General features: G+C 39.3%; 1 protein-coding gene across 3 annotated transcripts in view; it reads left to right on the top strand.

Annotated features, from left to right (window-relative positions):
• Positions 1–19,694, top strand: part of ppp1r16b (protein phosphatase 1, regulatory subunit 16B) — a 114,987-nt gene that overhangs the window by 49,362 nt on the left and 45,931 nt on the right. Inside the window, exon 1 of one of the 3 annotated variants that reach the window (XM_058780133.1) lies at positions 10,369–10,523. The exons of the other annotated variants lie outside the window; for them this stretch is intronic. The gene's annotated coding sequence lies outside the window, so the exon portion shown is untranslated. Of the gene's footprint in view, positions 1–10,368; positions 10,524–19,694 lie in introns of those variants that run through there. 3 annotated transcript variants of the gene reach the window in all.

Below are 19,694 nucleotides of genomic sequence, written 5' to 3'. Positions count from 1 at the left end.
TTGAACATCTTAAGTAGTTTTTCCCTTGATTCCGCTTTGTGTTGCTCACCGCAATCCTCTGTAAAGCTGCTTTGAAACATACTGTAAATAAAACTGTATATTTAATAACAACTTGTTCATCTGAATATTCTCACTCATATCTGTTTCAGTCCATCCGCACTCTTCTCTCATGCTCTGTGTTTATACCGTAACGTGTCTTTATCCCTCATTTCTCTTTTACAGATCAAATTCAGCCTGACTTCCTGTTTTTGTTTGCTTTTTCACTTCAGTGTCTTTGACTAAAGGCAGTGAGCTGTAACTATGTGCATGTGTGTGTGTGTGTGTGTGTGTGAGATTAACGGCCCGGCTGTTTCCTTCCATTGTTCCAGCTCAGACCTTGGTGAAGCTTTGGGCCACACCCACTCACACACTGTTACTATGGCAACCTTGGGTACAGTACACACTGTTACTATAGTAATCCACAGCATAGTACACTCACTGCTACTGTAGCACACATACTGTTACTATGGTAACCTGCAGTATAGTACACTGTGACTATTGCTACCCTATAAAATAGTACAGACACTTTTACTGTTGTACACACACTATTACTGTGGTAACCCTCTGAATAGTACACTCACAATGTTGCTATGGTACACACTGTTACTATGGTAACCTGCAGGATAGTACCCACCCACACTGTTAATATGGGAACCCTCAGAATTGTACACACACTGTTACTATAGTACAGACACTGTTATTATAGTAACTGGCAGTATATAGTACTCACGCTGTTACTATAGTAAGTGGGAGTATAGTATAGTAAGTGGCAGAACAGTACACACACTGTTACTCTAGTAACTGGCAGTACAGTACACACACTGTTACTATAGTAAGCGGCAGTATAGTACACACACTGTTACTATAGTAACTGGCAGTACAGTACACACTGTTACTATAGTAACTGGCAGTACAGTACACACACTGTTACTATAGTAACTGGCAGTACAGTACACACACTGTTACTATAGTAAGCGTCAGTATAGTACACACACACACACACACACACACACACACACTGTTACTATAGTAACTGGCAGTACAGTACACACACTGTTACTATAGTAACTGGCAGTACAGTACACACTGTTACTATAGTAACTGGCAGTACAGTACACACACTGTTACTATAGTAAGCGGCAGTATAGTACACACAATGGGATCCTGATGCTTTTGTGCAAGAACAGCTGTGTTCTGATGAAGACTGAACTGTAATCTACTCTATATGTGATTGGTGTTTTATGTGCAGATTTTCTCTATATGATTGGAACAAGATCATCTACAACAGAACAGCATGTTAGTTGTGATGTTTTGTAAGTGCGTTTGTGTTGGCTGACGTGTGTGTATTAGTGTAAGCAGCACATGTAAGGGGATTCTCTGCGCTGCATCTGTCAGCTGTACGTCTGTCCTGCACGTGAGTGACTCTCAGTTCACCGGCCCGCAAGAGGATGAAAGTGCACACTCAATACATGCCGTAAACAGAGAGTGTTGAGAGTATTTCTGGTCGTTCCCCGAGGTGATTGTGTATTTGCTTTACACAAGCGATATTTCATATTGTCGACAAAAGCACTTGCAGCTTCTGTTACATAAAGAGCCACACAAAGGCCTCTGTTCAGATGTGGCTATTTTTACCAAATCTCTGCTGGATTGCTTCAGTTTGAGATCCATACATGGATTAGCCTCATTCACCAGCGGCCGACAGAGAAAATTATACAAAAGCTGATCACTGAAACACTGACCTGAAACCTGGTACCTTCAGATCTGATGACAGATTATAGGCAAAAAATAAAAATAAAAAAAATCTTTAAACAGTTCCATTATTATTCCATTATTAAAATATCCGTATGTCAAACACACTGTGTTTCAGTCTATATCATAAAACTGAAAAACTTTTAGGATAAAGATAAAGAACTGAGATTATACACACGTTTTGTAGGTTAAAGAATGCTTATTGATAGAAATGGAAACAAAAACTGGATCTGAGCTCTGTCACATTCTGTGTCTGTGCAAATGCTGGACTGTGTCACAAAAACCTCTAATGCATCTGAAGTGATTACAGACACAGGAAGGTGATTCTGGAGTATAATGAACAGCAGAAACAGAAGTAAACACAAAGACAACAGCTGATCATTTCCTCCTGTCCTGCTTTTGTTCTTTTATGGAGAGCAAATACTTTTACTGAATGAAAAAATTAAAAATGAAATAAGATTGAAATCCCTTACAAGACATTAATAAAGCACAACTAGATCTATTTCAGAAATATTACCATGCACTAGTTTGGATTTTGAAGGCAAAAAACTGGATTAAGCTGCAGCAGGTCTGTATCTCTCTCTCTCTCTCTCTCTCTGTCTCTGTGTGTGTGTGTGTGTGTGTGTGTGTGTGTGTGAGAAAGAGAGAGAGAGAAACTTCGATTGTGTGTGTAGTTTGATATCATTCCTGAAGGTGGCGCCCTTGTCATAAAATATCCACCATAGTTCAGTAAACTCATATCTGTTTGTACTGTAGGATTTATCTGTAATGTGTAAATATTCTGCTACTGACTGATTATGCCAGCCAACATTTATTTTCATGTTATTATAAATGTATACATGTATACAATGTATATACATAAATGTTTAATGCATGAATCCAAATGCATTCATTATTTTACTTTTGTGAAGAACATAATATATTATGTATATATATATATATATATATATATATATATTGTGTTCTTTGCACACACACACACACACACACACACACACATATATATATATATATATATATGCACATATACAGTCATGGCCAAAAATATTGGCATCCTTGGTAAATATGATCAAAGAAGGCTGTGAAAATTAATCTGCATTGTTAATCCTTTTGATCTTTTATTAAAAAATCACAAAAATCTAACCTTTCATTGGATAATAACAATTTCAAATTGGAGGAAATATCGTTATGAAATAAATGTTTTTCTCTAATACACATTGGCCACAATTATTGGCACCCCTAGAAATTCTTATGAGTAAAACATCTCTGAAGTATATTCGCATTCATATTCACAATTTTGAGCACTCCAGGGTGATTATGAACATATAATTATCCCGCCATGGCTTCCTGTTTCACAGAAATATAAATAGGAGGGAAAACAAAGCCCAAATTCCTTAATCATCATCACAATGAGAAAAACCAAAGAATATAGTTCTGATGTGCAGCAAAAGATAATTGAGCTTCACAAATTAGTGAAGTGGCTTTAAGAAAAGAGCTGGAGCAGTGAAAATTCCCATTTCCAGCATCAGGGCAATAATTAAGAATTTCCAATCAACATAAAATGCTACGAAACTGCCTGGAAGAGGACGTGTGTCTATATCGTCCTAATGCACGGTGAGGAGGAGAGTTTGAGCGGCTAAAGACTCTCCGAGGACCACAGCTGGAGAATTGCAGAAAATAGTTGAGACTCGGGGTCAGAAAACCATAAAAAAAAGAAAGTCAAACAGCAGTTACATCAGCACATGTTGTTCGGGAGGGTTTCAAGAAATTTTTTTTAAAAATTCGCTCATCCAAAAACAAACTCCAGCATATTCAGTTATCAGACACGACTGGAGCTTCAAACGGGACTGGCTTCTGTGGTCAGATGAAACTAAAAAATCAGCTTTTTAGCAGCAAACACTCAAGATGGGTTTAAAAAGTACCTCGTGGAGTCTGGAGTGATTCTGGATGAAGGAATGGTCTCTGATCTCTCGTCAGGTGTCTCTAACCTCATCAGGCATTATAGGAGAACATTTAGAGCTGTTAAACTGACAAATGGAGGTTTCAAAAAGTATTGAATAAAAGGGTGCCGTATTTGAGAAAAACACTTATTTCATAATGATATTTCCCCCCAGTTTAAATTCTTATTATCCAATGAAAGGTTAGATTTTTGTGAATTTTTTAAATAAAAGATCAAAAGGATTAACAATGCAGATTAATTTTCACAGCTGCCTTTGATCATATTTACCAAGGGTGCTGATATTTTTGGCCATGACTGTATATATATTTTTAGCAGCATAAAGCTTCATCTGTTCAGAAGCCTGTTTGTGGTAGTAATTGAGCTGAAGCACTAGGTGGCGCTGTTTCTTTTGAAGTTTTTAGAGTGAAGCTGCATCAGGATGAGCTCAGGGAAGTGGAGCACTTAAAACAACACAGAAAATGAGGTCACAAGTGATGTTTAAAAGCAATTACATTAAGCCATGTTTCATTGCAGTATAATACTTGATGATTCAAAATGATGTGTGAATTTTGTTAAATTGCACTGTTTAGGGTCTTTTTGTTTGCTGCTATACAGGCACTATATATTACAGTCACAGTGTTCCACTCTTCTAGAAGTCAGACCACACATGACTGATTTACACTGACTCTGAACATCAATCATTCATCAATATGTAAATGTTTTGAGCCGTTCCTAATGAGGAGTCACTGATGAGTGTGTCTGACCGGACTGATTGGAATGAGCCGCGACGATCTGAGTGACATCAGTAACAATAACTGTACTGTGCTGATCATCTGAAGACTAATTACAAACAGGAGAAGGTTCTGATGATGATCGGCTCTGTCACATTTGTGTTGTGCTTCAAGGTCAACACTGAAAAAACACACTGTGACAGCCTACATTAAAACGCCAGCTGCTGTTTCACACAGTCCCTGCAGATCAACACCGGTGACTGTGCCCTGTAACAGATGAATATCAGAGGCTGTTTTATTATCTGCTCATCGCACATCAATCAAAGCTTAAAACTCTTCATGAAGCTCAGTATATAAAGTATGACTGAATACCTTCTGAACAAAACCTGCCGTATGATATTTACTTCAACGTAGCTTAGGGGTTCTGACGGGTTGCTATGGTGTTGCCAAAGAGTTCTTGGTTATTGCTAGGAAGAAAGTTCTGGGATGTTGCTAGGGAGTTTTGGATTGTCGCTTGGGTGTTCATTCCTGTAGGTCTAACAGCAGAGCACTGGAGATGAGGCAAGGTGTTTTCCGATTAGTTGCTAGGGAGTTTTGGGCCATTGCTTGGGTGCTGCCAGGGAGTTCTGGGTTGTTGCTAGGGTGTTCATTTCTATACCTCAAACAATAGAGCCCTGGAGGTGAGGTGAGGTGTGCCTATGAGTTGCTAGGGAGTTCTGGGTTGTTGCTAGGGTGTTGCCAAGGAGATTTGGATTGTTGCCAGGGCATTGCCAGGGAGTTTTGGGTTGTTGCTGAGGTGTTGCAAAGGAGTTCTGAGTTGTTGCTAGGGATTTCTGTGTTGTTGTTGTTCAGGTGTTGCCAGGGAGTTTTGGGTTGTTGCTAGGGCGTTTTTAGGAAGTTCTGGGTTGTTGCTCATGTGTTACTAAGGAGTTCTGAGCTGTTGCTAGGGAGTTCTGTGTTGTAGTTGTTGTTCAGGTGTTGCCAGGGAGTTTTGGGTTGTTGCTAGGGCGTTTTTAGGAAGTTCTGGGTTGTTGCTCATGTGTTACTAAGGAGTTCTGAGCTGTTTCTAGGGAGTTCTGTGTTGTAGTTGTTGTTCAGGTGTTGCCAGGGAGTTTTGGGTTGCTGTTAGGGGGCGTTTCTAGGAAGTTCTGGGTTGTTGCTCATGTGTTACTAAGGAGTTCTGAGCTGTTGCTAGGGAGTTCTGTGTTGTAGTTGTTGTTCAGGTGTTGCCAGGGAGTTTTGGGTTGTTGCTAGGGCGTTTTTAGGAAGTTCTGGGTTGTTGCTCATGTGTTACTAAGGAGTTCTGAGCTGTTGCTAGGGAGTTCTGTGTTGTAGTTGTTGTTCAGGTGTTGCCAGGGAGTTTTGGGTTGCTGCTAGGGGGCGTTTCGAGGAAGTTCTGGGTTGTTGCTCATGTGTTACTAAGGAGTTCTGGGCTGTTGCTAGGGTGTTGCTAGGAAGCTCTTGGTTGTTCTTAGGGCATTGCTAGAGAGTTCTCGTTTGTTGTTCATGTGTTGCTAGGGAGTTCTGGGTTGTTGCTAGGGCGTTTCTAGGAAGTTCTGGGTTGTTGCTCATGTGTTACTAAGGAGTTCTGGGCTGTTGCTAGGGTGTTGCTAGGAAGTTCTAGATTGTTGTTGTTAGGGCTTTTCTAGGAAGTTCTGGGTTATTGTTCAGATATTACTATGGAGTTCTATTAACTATTCTATTCTATTTGTTGCAAGGGTGTTTTGGGTTGTTGCTAGGCTGTTGCTTGGGAGTTCTGTGTTGTTGTTGTTCAGGTGTTGCCAGGGAGTTTTGGGTTGTTGCTAGGAAGTTCTTGGTTGTTCTTAGGGCATTGCTAGAGAGTTCTCGTTTGTTGTTCATGTGTTGCTAGGGAGTTCTGGGTTGTTGCTAGGGCGTTTCTAGGGAGTTCTGGGCTGTTGCTAGGAAGTTCTTGGTTGTTCTTAGGGCATTGCTAGAGAGTTCTCGTTTGTTGTTCATGTGTTGCTAGGGAGTTTTGGGTTGTTGCTAGGGCATTTCTGGGAAGTTCTAGATTGTTGTTGTTAGGGCTTTTCTAGGAAGTTCTGGGTTATTGTTCAGATATTACTATGGAGTTCTATTAACTATTCTATTCTATTTGTTGCAAGGGTGTTTTGGGTTGTTGCTAGGCTGTTGCTTGGGAGTTCTGTGTTGTTGTTGTTCAGGTGTTGCCAGGGAGTTTTGGGTTGTTGCTAGGAAGTTCTGGGTTGTTGCTAGGGCATTTTTGGAAAGTTCTGGGTTATTGTTCAGGCGTTACTAGAGAGTTCTGGGTTGTTGTTCAGGTGTTGCTAGGGAGTTTTGGGTTGTTGCTAGGAAGTTCTAGGTTGCTGCAAAGGCATTTCTAGGAAGTTCTGGGTTGTTGTTCAGGTGTTGCTAGGGAGTTATGGACTGTTGCTAGGACATTTGTAGGAAGTTTTGTGTTGTTGTTCAGGTGTTCCTAGAGAGTTCTTGGCTGTTGCTAGGGCGTTTCTAAGAAGTTCTGGGTTGTTGCTTGGGAGTTCTGGGCTGTTGCTAGGGTATTCATTCCTGTAGCTCAAACACAGGTTTGATTCACAGGAAATGCATAAACTGATCAAATGTTTACTTTGAATGCAATGAAAATCTCTTTGAATAAAAACATCAGCTTAATTGCAAATGAAAATATGTTTAGAGTAGTTGCTTAGGTCTTAGTAAACACGACTAACTACGCAGACATGGTCACGGGTGTACAGTATCTGTCTGAAGAGAGCTGTTTGCTGTGTTTATAAAATCTAACTAGCATTATAAGGTTACAGATTAGGTGTCCTGAATGAAGACTACAGTTGCGTGTGTGTTGTGTTAACGCAGTGTGATTTATTCATGAGAATTTACCACTGCTGGCTTTGACTACACAGCAAAATAAAGAAACCAAAATCCAAACCTGCTCAGAGTTGCGTGAAGTCTGACAGACAGAAACTGAGAGCATCTCTGAGGAGCCCAGGACAGCTGGAGAGGAGAGGAGCTTTAAGACACACAACTCATCTTTAACTATTCATATTCTCATCTGTCTTACCTGACAAAGAGCTTGTGTCAAAACCAAACCCAGTTCATGTTGTTGTGGCGCTCCGGTCCAGTCTTCACGTTCTGCTCTGAAAACCCTTCAGTGAAATGAAGATATAAGAGAAAGATTACTGTGGTTAAAGCAGAATTTCAGGCCGAGATTATGATTGAGGAAGCTTTTAGCGTAGTTTATGATCAGTGCAGACATAACTCAATTTACTATCAGCACAAGTACAATACAAGCACGTGCATAATTGCGATCAATGCGCCTCTAATCGATATGTAATGGATCGTCTGGAAGGTGCTTAAGCAGACGGACATGATTTAAGACATGCTGACATGCTGAAGGTCTCGATGGGACGCTTTGATGAAGTGCCTGTTTGGACCCTCACGGGCCTGTTTAGCTGCAGAAGCGCTCGATACGCAGCAAAGCAACTGTTAGAGACGCAGGTGACGGGGTGATCTGCAGCGTTATGGAACGTTACATGCGGCACCATTCGTGTGTCTTTCTAGTTTCAGTGTCAGGCCAAGATTTTATGAAATAACGCACTGTTAGCAGACAAACCGAGCTGTACGTCTCTATCAGGGATGATGCTGCAAACATGAACCCATCTCTTTCCAGGCTAGTTGCAATATTTCAAATAAGAACCAGCGTGTTTGAAATATGCATCCCATAATCACAGTCATTTCTTCACTAATGTCTCCTCCACCCGTCTCTCTCTCTCTCTCTCCCTGCGGGGAAACGTCTGTCTGTGACACACACATTATACAGCAGAAGAGAAGGAGACGGAAGAGGATGATGATGATGATGATGATGATGCTTATCAAATATGCACAGACTGAAGAGAGCTACACTCAGTCACCATCTTAAGAGGATGTGCAAAACACACACACACACACACACACACACACACATACACACACTCACACTCAGTGCTGACCTAGTTTTTAGGGATATGTGGCGAGACCAGTAGAATATCAAATGCTGTTTTCTCTCTTGCATCTGTTTCATTTGGATAAACACTGGTCTCATGCCTCAGACTATTCATGTATTGCAAAATGATGTTCAATAAAGCTTCATCAGCACTCATGAAATTTAAGAGAAGTAATGGAGAAGTTCATTTCAATTATCAATTGAGATTACAATTATCATAGCTTCCTATTCCGGGCTTTTTCTTCTTCTTTAGGAACCAGTATTGTTTTTGTTCTCAGCTATTTTAAAAAGGTCCATATTAAATATCATAATTCAATAGGAAATGAATGGTGCAGATTCCCCATCACGAAAAGTTTAATTTCTTTCACTGTACAGACATTGCAATTTTAAATTCCAATGTTATTCTTATTCTTTTACACTTTTTTATTTCTTCTTCTTATTTTTTAATAGGAACCAGCGCTGTTTTTGTTCCATTTTACCCCTCAACATTTTTATCAAGTTATTAAATATTAATTGTTTTAATTCAATGGCAACGTGTCAGAAAGGAGCCCATTATATTTGATATTTTTTTACATTTTAAAAGAATAATTATTTAGCACAAAAAAATGACATAGATTTCACCCAGCCAAAGCACTTATAAAGATTTAAATTAGATATAGCCACAAGTTTTTTGTTTTGCTTCTAGTGAAACTGTGCTTCCTTTTTTGTGATTTTATTCTGGACTGATTTTTAGAAGTTTATAAACCATAATTTGCTTTTCAGTGTTGTTTAAGGATGTGTTGCTTGGTTTCTTAAGATCAAAAAACAACAACAACAAAAAAAGATTGAGGAAGCTACTTGATTATGAATCTTTTAATGTTGCTTGCTGAATTTCACATTCATCTTAATAAATTCAGTCAGCCAATCATTATTTAGTGTTTTTGAGAAATAAATATAGCGATACATCCAAGCTATTTAATCTTTAAATGAATAAACCTGTGCTACCTAGCAAATGTTTAATATTCTTTATTTTATAACCATTGCTTTCTCTATCCTAACTATATATTAAGTCTGTACATCTGCTTGTGTTCTTTAGTTTATGCTGTGAAACCTCGGCAATCAATAAATGAACAACAAAACAGCAGACAGAAAAGAGTTTTCTTAACCATGAAACCAATCATAGAAATTACACAAAATGTTATGAAATATGAGGAAGTATTGGTATAACTGTCTTTTTTAATATGTATTGTGTGTCTCTTGCTAATGGACTATGAGTCTGGACTAAAGTTGTTGAATAATAATAATAGTATTCATAAAGTCAGAAAATGAATGCTTACCATATTAATCCATGTACTAGGTTTATGTATTCATTTATTACTACTTTTACTTTAAAAAATAAAGTTTTTGTGTGTATTTAAAATTGTATAGATTTTACTTTTATTTATTCTTATTTTTTCCCTCTTGTTTTAGCTTCGTTTGCTACTAATAAGGTTTAATGTCGATGCTCTTCAGTGTTTTCCTGAAGTTTTTTTTGTACAATTTAATATCAGTTCCATGGTACATAACCAAAAACAAGGTTTTACCTTGCCATTTTTATGTCAGTGTGGTTATTTACTTGTTACAGGCCGATATCTGTCGGGTGATGCTTGTCATCAACTTTACAAATGTATCGCTGTTACAATTTACAATTGTATTGATTTTATTTTTATTTTTCCCTCTTGTTTTAGCTTCGTTTGTTACTTATAAGGTTTAATGTCGATGCTTTTCAGTGTTTTCCTGAAGTTCTTTGTACAATTTAAAATCAGTTCCTTAAAAAAACAAAACATGGTAGCCTACATGTCCCAAAACAATGTTTTATCTACTTGATACAGGCCGATATTTGTCACCGCCGTTACAAATGTATCGCTGTTACAGTGTAACACAAGTGGAACGCACTTCCACAGACAGACATGTGAAGAAGATGAGAGTGATTTCCTGCAGGATGTGAGCGCGCTGCCGCTGTCTGGCCCCGCCCAGGAGGAGTGACTTCAGACCGGAGACCGATCTCTCCAGCGTCCGCCGCTTCATCAGCGCACTTTCCCGCGATTAACGTTTGGAATACAACGACGTTCCGCGCGCGGTAAGTAAGCAGCACGTACACGTCACCGGCGGATTCTGCCGCTACAACGCGTTTCCCGGGAATCCGCTCAAACTGTTGGAGAAAACAGCGCGGTTTGTCGCGTCTTCGGCGGCTGTCGGAGTCACACACGGGAGCGGAGGAAGGGAGGTCGTTCCTCTCGCAACTTTCTGAACGCTTGTGTCCGTTAAACGGCTCGGTTTGCTCGCGTACTTTCTACTGCGGCATTTCCACGCGCTGCGGCTTCGGCTGTGTTTCTGTGCGAGTGTGTTCGGTCAGAGTTGTTGGGGGGATGTTGTCTGTCTGTCTGTGTGAGTATCGATCTGTGATCAATCAATAAATCGATACGCGGGACCGTTATTTGTCCTCGATGCGTTCAGACGCGAATCGCGCCGCGGTTTTGAATCGGAACGACGAACTGTAGCATAATCGTTGTGACTCTGAAGCACAAAACCAGTCATAAGGGTCAGTTTTTAACATAATTGAGATTTATACATATTCTGAAAGCTGAATAAATCATCTTTCCATTGATGTATGGTTTGTTAGGATCGGACAATATTTGGCTGAGATGCAACTATTTGAAAATCTGGAATCTGAGGGTGCAAAAAAATCACCTTTAAAGTTGTTCAAATGAAGTTCTTAGCAATGCATATTACTAATCAAAAATGAAGTTTTGATATATTTACAGTAGGAAATTTGCTAAATATCTTAATGGAACATGATCTTAATATCCTTATGATTTTTGGCATAAAAGAAAAATGTATAATTTTGAGCCATACAATGTATTTTTGGCTATTGCTGCAAATATAGCTGTGCTGCTTATGACTGCTTTTGTGCTCCAGAGTCACAATTATCATCGTATTTGGTTTTTGTTGCAGATAATAATTGTGTTGTTGTTAATGGCTACTAATGTGGTCTTATTTGTGGTGTTTGATATTGTATTTGTATATTATGGTAACGGTTTGACAACTATCAGAATTTGATATTTTCGTCACACCCTGTGTTTAGTTTCCTTATAAATCATCTGTGGAATGTAAACAAAGTTAAAAGTAGAGTCTCCGTGGTGGTGTCAGGTGGTAAAACCGTGGTATTTTGGTATGATATGAATTACCATGTTTTAATGATATTTATATTGTGCCTCAAAGAATGCCTTGGTTTTACCAGGGTAAATGACCCAAAACTGTGTGTTTTTTTTAATGGACTCTTAGACTCTTAATGTTCTTCAGCTCTGCTAAAATCACTCATGATTTATTATTTCTCTTTGGCGCCCAAACAAATCAGCATCAGAACAAAGTGTGTTTATCGTTTGCATGAGCTGCATTTCCTTTTCCTCGTGCAGATAATGGCTTCAGGGCTTTAATGGGTTGTTTTGTGTTATTTGACTTCTTTAATATTGACATGCCTGTCTGACAGATAACCTCGCTCAAGAATGTTCCTCATTTTAAATCGAGATGTCTGCTCAGGATTACACAGAGCTGTCCTTTAAACAGCAAGGCTTCAGTGGCATTTGAGCTTCTGCTTTGATCAGGTGCATTAGTGAGAGTTTTTGCGACCTTTAAAGGCTTTATGAAGTGTTCAGGTACATGTGTGTGTGATTTGGAGACGGTCCACACCCTTCGTCTGCTGGAGGAAGAGTTCTGTTCTGCTTGTCTGATCCGCTTGACAATTTTCCGTCATGCGTGTCTACCTGCGGCGCTGTCCTGCATGCACTCACTCACACTGACAGATGCATTTTATCTACTCTGCTGCAGACGGTACCTCATTTTAAAGTCAGCATGAAATATAAATTCACAATGCATTGATCTTATTGTGAACAATTCATCGATGCAAATTTGTCATTTTTACTTTTTTATATCGTAATTTTATTTCTGTGAAATGACAGATTCTCTCTGGTGACATCTGCCAATCATTTGTTCGCTAAAACCCCGCCCCTTTCTTACAATCAGCTGCAAGCTCACATTAAGCTCCGCCTTTGGTTTCGAGAGCCACGCCCACATCTCAACATCCAATCAACAACCCATGGACAGAAACGAGTCCCCGCCCTATTCTTTTTTTTTCTGATAACCCGTTGCACTCAGATGTACGTCTCGGTGCAAACTATTTGTTGCTAGTTCCGTTTCATTGCGACTTTAATTGTTAAATTTGTCCCAATTTTTGCATGCGATTTTCTCAATACGTAAAAAAGGGAGATGGTCTAAACGGTAATGCACAATTAGAAACAAAAACGTTTAGAAAAGCAGAAATATCCTGGTTACTCCAAGACACAAAATGCTACGTAACTACGTAACGAACAGTATTTGTGTTTCCAAACACGTAATTCAGATTTTTGTATTCGCTAAATGTTTATCAAACAACACCATGATTCAGATCCAGATTCTTTCTCTGCTATTCACTGTTGCTTAGTAAAATACTACATACAGCGCCACCAGGCTGTGGTTTTACGTAACAGCAGCATTTCTGAGCATGTGACCAAAGGTGTGAATCCTATTGGTCGGCTAGTTTTCTTTGCAGTGTGATGGAAAGCAAAAATCTGTTGCATTGACAGCATGCATATGTTCGTGTCGGTCTGAACAGATGCATTAACAGCCGTTTAAGTGTTTATTGCACTGAGTATCTGTCTCGGTGTGAACAGGCCGTTTGTTTCTCACTCTATTATTATTATTATTATTATTAGCTGTAAACGGTTGGTATGCGAAAGTGTCGAGACTGTTATATCCCACAGTGATCCTCTGATGTTGTTGATTTGGGAGTGTGTGTGTGTTTGTTTTGATGTGGTGTTATCGTAGGAGTTTGTGCTATTGAATAATTCCAGCAACAGAAACGAGATTGTTACTTGTGTGATATTAACAGGCTGGGTTAACCAGACGACGTCTTTATGAATTAATATGCTCCGCACACGGTGATTGACATCAAAAGCTGTTTTCTGAGCAGTGCGGCGTCTCTGGATTTTCACAAACACCTGCGGCTGTGTAATCCATGCGCTGCGTTTGGTGCAGACATCGAGTTGAACCGTGACCCGGGTTTGCAGCGCGAGTTTAATCTGGGCACAGACCTGTTTACAGCGCGCTTTACAGCTTAACGTGGGTGGATGAGATTAAAACACTGTGTGAGTGTCAGTGCATGGATGCATCTGCTGCAGGTTTACAGATGCAGTGCTGCAGCAAGTGTTTTGCAATGCAACACAAATTTTAGTGATTGGAAAAGGCTTGTTTTGTTATTTTTATGACGACTAGTTGCATTTGCAATAAACTACCTCTACTTTGCTCTGAAGAGCAAGCGCCACACAAATCTCTGTTTTTGCTGAGCCATGACACAATTAGTTGTTTTTCCTTTTCCAGGCAAACATTGCCCACATCAACACAAGGGCTTTTTAGTTTTATGTGTCAAAAGGATGTCAGAACGCTGTTAGTCGTGACCAAAGTCTGACGAAGGAGGTGGTTGATGTTGCACAGGCTGCTGTGACTTTTACCCATCAGACCGTGTGTATATTAGTGTGTTTACATATGTTTCTGCCCCATGTGAGGGCTATTAATGACCCTCTCAGCCAATCAGATACAGCCTTACATCCTGTACAGGAAGTGACATCACGGGCCAGGCCGGTAACTTTGTGTGTGTGTGAGGAAGCTGCTGGTGCCAAAGTGACTTTGTAGAAGACTTTTCCTTGCATTGTTGTTGGGTGAACATGAGCCAAAACACACAAGTGCTTCAGAGATTGCATGCATTTCCCAGTTTGCTGCAGTTACATGAAATATTCAGCGTCAGCGTTGATTCTAATGCAGACTAACCATGCATCTCGTTGACTTTAGTCAGAAACATAATGTGAGACGTGCCAGTAATATAAACAGTACCTCATAATTTTTACTACCAGCCTCATATTGCATGTCATTAGTTATGTAATTCTGATAAGAACACTCGAGTCAGATCTGATGAGGTTTAAGGGTCATCAATTTCTTCATGCTGGTATTTCACAAACTCAGCAAGTTCAACAGGCTCGTTTATGCTGTAAGTCCTACACAAATGTGGTAAACTGGAGTGAACGTGTCTCGTGGTGATTGTGTGAGGTAATGTGACTCTTAAAGTGAGATTACATGCATTTGAATGGTTTCAGTTTGACTGAAGCAGTAACATCTTTTTAAGGCTTTAGTCCACTGAAATCAAAGTCAAGTTGGGCTAACAGATCTAGATGATTTTTTTTGATTGTCTGCACGTCAATCAGACAACAGTCGGCCTCAGTGTTGTGCTTCACCTTTCAAAGACAGAAGTGATGTGAATTAACCCTTTTTATGTTTGTTTACATGGTGTTCCATGTGAACGTGTGTATTTGTACAACATAGGAGCTTTTCTGGGGTAGTCGGTTCACATTTGGTTTGCTCTGGGTATTTGCTCATTTCTAGTTTATTTTCTTGTGTGGTCTGTGGCCATATGAATCCATTCTGAGTAAGTCAAAAAGCATTTTCTTCTCCCTAGTTAACGTGCTTGCTCTACATTTTTAACTGTTTCAGAAACAAAACAAAAATTTGATGGTTTTTCTGTGGCTGTACAAAGCAAATAGATGCATGTTATAGATCATATTGTGAACAAGTCATGCATGCATATGTTTCATTTTTTAAAAAGGTTTTAATCTGGTAATGTTTAATCAGAATGTCATAACCGGATCTTCTTCTCTGGTGACGTATGCAAGATTTCTCCAATCATTTCATGCTCTTAAACTCCATCCCTACAAGCTCACGCGCATCTGCATACATTTTTTAAAAAGAGCCACGCCCACATCCGAACATCCAATCAACAGCTGATGCACAGAACAAGCCCCGCCCAACATTTGTTCTTTTTTGATAATCTGTTACACTCAGATCCACGTCACAATCATGTCACTACTTCAGTTGTATTGCGACTTTGATAAGGCATTAAAGCAGCTTGTGATTGGCTGTTGATTTACCGTAACATTCTTTCTTGGAAAGTTTTGTTAACCCTGAAAATGACACGTGTGGGATGTTCCTTTGTGCAGGGTTAAAATGCATTAAACAGTGTGAAGGTCCTGATGACGAGACTGTAACTGCTGTAACGGCGACGGTGTGAATCTCATGTGTGCAGAGGTGGGTAGTAACGAGTTACATTTACTTGAGTAAATTTTTTGGGTAACTAATACTTTCAGAGTACATTTAAAAATGGGTACTTTTACTCTTACTCAAGTACATTTTTAGTGAAAAAACGGTACTTTTACTTCATTACTGTGGGCGACGCTCCTCTCGTTACTTTATCTTAATGCAGTACAAGTTAAAAATCCTTCAATTTATTCCAAACGCGCAGTCTACTTTTTTTCTGGGCAATGAGCGATGCCCGTTCGCGAATGATTCATTCTTTTGAGTCAATTCTGTTCGAAGGCTTGATCAAACCAGTTGGCAGACCAGTGAATCGGTTCGCGAATCAGTTTGAATGAATCGTTCAGTTCCCTGCCGCACGCGCTGAGTCGTCTGAAGCGGTTCATCAAGAGCGCTGAAGACGTGTCTTTGGATATTCAGTCAGTTGAAAGCAAATCTGCAAAGGCTATGGTTTGCTAGCTATGAAGATCTTTATTAGATGAACACTGCGTGTGCTGTCGGTTCCACAGGTATAGATTCGATTACAGTACACGATACCACTATGACATTACCAGTTTGTTGTACATGTACCTTACACATTAAATACAGTGTATAATTTATTCATTAAGCTATCACAGAGTATGAAATAAACACCCGCCAAACCCGTGTTAGTTCCAGGAGGAATGCCTTTGCCTAGACACAATTAATATTGATATTTTCACAATATTTACGCTTGCAGAAATAAAGGCTACATTTGTTTACATTTTGCAGAACAGACGTCAATGTGCATTTGTTTCGTTATGTTCAGATGTTCTGTAGCAGTCATGCGAGGAGAAAATTTTCTTCTCCGTGTCAGAAGTTATATACATATATACATTTATAATACATAATTAATATGCTTTAAAATATAATTTAATTTAATTCAGTGATGCAAATCAGAATTTTTATCAGCTGTTACTCCAGTTTTCAGAGTTGTATGATCCTTCAGAAATCATTCAAATATATTGTGTTATTGAAAAAAACAGCATATGCTGGTTAGGTATGTTTTGAAGCTGAGATGATGGTTTAAGCTGGGCGGACCAGCATAAACCAGCAAAGGACCAGCTTAAATCAGCTCAAACCAGCATCCCATGCTTCAAAACATACATTACCAGCATATGCTGGTTTTTTCAACAGGGAACAGTTTTGCTGCTTAATATTTTTTGGAACCTGTGACATTTTGTTCAGGATTCTTTTATGAATAGAAAGCTAAAAAAGAACAGCATTGATAATAAATCAGGCTGATAAAAATTCTGATTTGCATCACTGAAATAAATTAAATTTAAAAAAAAAACATTAAAAGTATTTTGAACGGCAGTTTGTTTGTGTGTGTGTGTGTATATATATATATATATATACATACACACACATTTTATCTAAATATCTATAGATCTACATTATTCACTATATTCAGTATATGATCCAAAGTAACTAGTAACTAACTACTCGAGTAGTTTTTTTATCCGGTACTTTTTTACTCTTACTCAAGTAAATATTCAGACTATTAGTACTTTTACTTTTACTTGAGTACAGTTTTTGGGTACTCTACCCACCTCTGCATGTGTGGCTTTGGTTTCTGAAGTTTCATTATCAGTCTGGAGGTTCTCACACATCTGCTCTTCTTCAGACTTGCACTATAACGTCTGTTGTTTATTTGCCCCACGGGTTAAGCTGAATGGGGTTTGGTGTCAGATATATTGAGAGCTTTGTTCTCGCAGCCTTCACTAGTGCCTTCCTGTACCAGGCGGCTCCGCTGGAGGAGTGTGTGTGTGTGTGTGTTTGACAGTCAGCAGAGCAGTAGATGTGTGTGTGTGTGTGTGTGTGATTCTGCATGCATGTGCGTGACGTCTGCGGCTTCTGCAGACTGGCATCGCTATTCAAGAAGAGATTGCGCCTGCATGTATCCGTATTTTTATTCATTTATGGCCTTCTGAAGCTTTTGCTTTTTGTCCACTTGAGTCTTGAAACCGGTTTGTTCTCCCGCTGCGTCGAGACGTCCATCCAGTGTGAAATATTAATGAAAGCGAAATCATTGCTCCTTTAAAAGCAGCCAAAAAGAGAGCGATTAGTTCCCAGTGTCCTGCGTTTCAGGAGCAGACGTGAGACTGACGGCTCTCGCTCGTGTTCTTTAATTAGCTTTAAATCTGGAGAGAATCGCCGGCATGCCTTCAATTTAATTTGACATTTAGAAGAGCGGTTGAGGAGGTCTGCCGCACGCGCCTGCCGCTGACTTAATCGTCGTAAAGCTTCGACTGATGGCCTCCGATGAGTTGGCAGGAAATGTGAATTGAGCAGCAATAAGGAAACGCTGGAGCGTGACGGAGACGCCTGTGGAAGTGTGTTGATGAGTCCTTGCGAAATCTCTTTCGTCTTCCCCTAATTCTGTTTTCCATTTTAATATTTTTCTGGATTCTATTTAAAGGGGTGGTTGATTGCAATTTCAGTGTGTAACGTTGCTGTTTGAGCATAAACAATATCTGCAAAGTTACGACGCGGAAAGTTGTCTTTTAAAATTATGGCAGTTTAATGCCTACAATTACTGCTGGTAGGGACTACAACGACGTCACAAACCCTGATAAAAATCATCGGCGCGTTCAAAGGAGAAGCGACAGAGCGGTGTAGAATAAAGCTAAATTATGTGAAAAATAATGCCTTTTTTTTTAAACGAAGCATTAACACACGTTAGACTGCATAAACACAATCAAGCCTAGGGGGGGGGGGGGAAACAATCAACCACCCCTTTAAATGGTTTAATTACATTTAAATAATCAAACAGGATGTCTAATCAACTGACTTCATAAAACTTAAAAAATGTAATAATTTATTACAACTTTAATAATAATATTGGCCTATGAATTATTTTATTTATTTTTTATTTATTTGGGTTCTGGATTCATTTTTTTTAAATGATTTAATATGATGTTTTTTAAATTATTATTATTAAAAATTGGAATCCTTAAAGTTTAACACGGGGCTGGGTTGTTGCTCGGGTGTTGCTATGGAATTTGGAGTTGTTGCTCGGGTGTTGCTAGGGAGTTTGGAGTTGTTGCCAGGGAGTTCTGGGTTGTTGCTAGGGTGTAGTTAGGAAGTTCACGGTTGTTACTAGGGTTCGATTTCCAGAAAATGCATGAATTTGAAAACTTTTACGGTGAATGCAGTGTCACAGTGGATAAATCAAATGAGTGCATAAATCTTTTAATTAAATTTTAAATGAATTTTCAAGTATTAAATCACATTAAATTTGAATAATTCTTTGCATTTACTGGCTAAGAAAGTTTGCACTACAGGTTTACTGTTTAAATTAAAGCTTGTACATTAAACTGTGAATATTAATTTTAAAATAATGCTTCAGTAAACTTTATTAACATGCAGACTTCATATTTTAATAGCAGATGTTTGATGTTTTAATATCCACAGACAATGTTCAGGATTAAGTGTACATCACTGCTTTGATTTATTAATCCAAATTTTGCCAAATTCTGTGCCATTTCATGTTATGCAGTAAATTACAGTTTTATGATTGGATTCCATCCGTGTTTTCTGCTCTCTATGCCCGCCAGTCATTAAAACATTTTACATAATCATAATTCATGATTCAGGATTCTGTTGTGAGCTGTTTGTGTTTCTGGTTGATTTCTATTCAAACGCTCCGTTAGACTCTGAGCCGGTGGACACTGGGCTGTGTTTTACGTGGCAGACGGCCGTGTCGCAGCACAAACAATGGTCAGTCTGTGGAGGGTTTGGCGTGGTCACATCTCTCAAAAATAAAAGCACAATCTTTTTCCCAAATGAGCGGCTGCAGTGATGTCAGAGCTCAGTGTGTGTGATGTACCGCTGCGGTCACAGCAGCCTGAAATAGACAAAACAAACACACAAGCCTTTCCCGTTCCACACAGCTTTTCCATGCAGCGCCGCTGGACTCGAGAGAGCTTCATTTGGTGTAATGCAGGAGCGCTGTTGGTGTGACCCGTTTGGCTTGTTTTTATGTCACAGTTTGTTAGCTGCGCCTTTTGAATCCTATTTGTTTTTCCCAAATTCTGTTTTCCATTTAAAGTTT

This window comes from Onychostoma macrolepis, chromosome 06 (assembly GCF_012432095.1).
Source record: "Onychostoma macrolepis isolate SWU-2019 chromosome 06, ASM1243209v1, whole genome shotgun sequence".
Lineage (NCBI taxonomy): Eukaryota > Metazoa > Chordata > Actinopteri > Cypriniformes > Cyprinidae > Onychostoma > Onychostoma macrolepis.
This window is presented reverse-complemented; position numbering and strand designations above follow the sequence as displayed.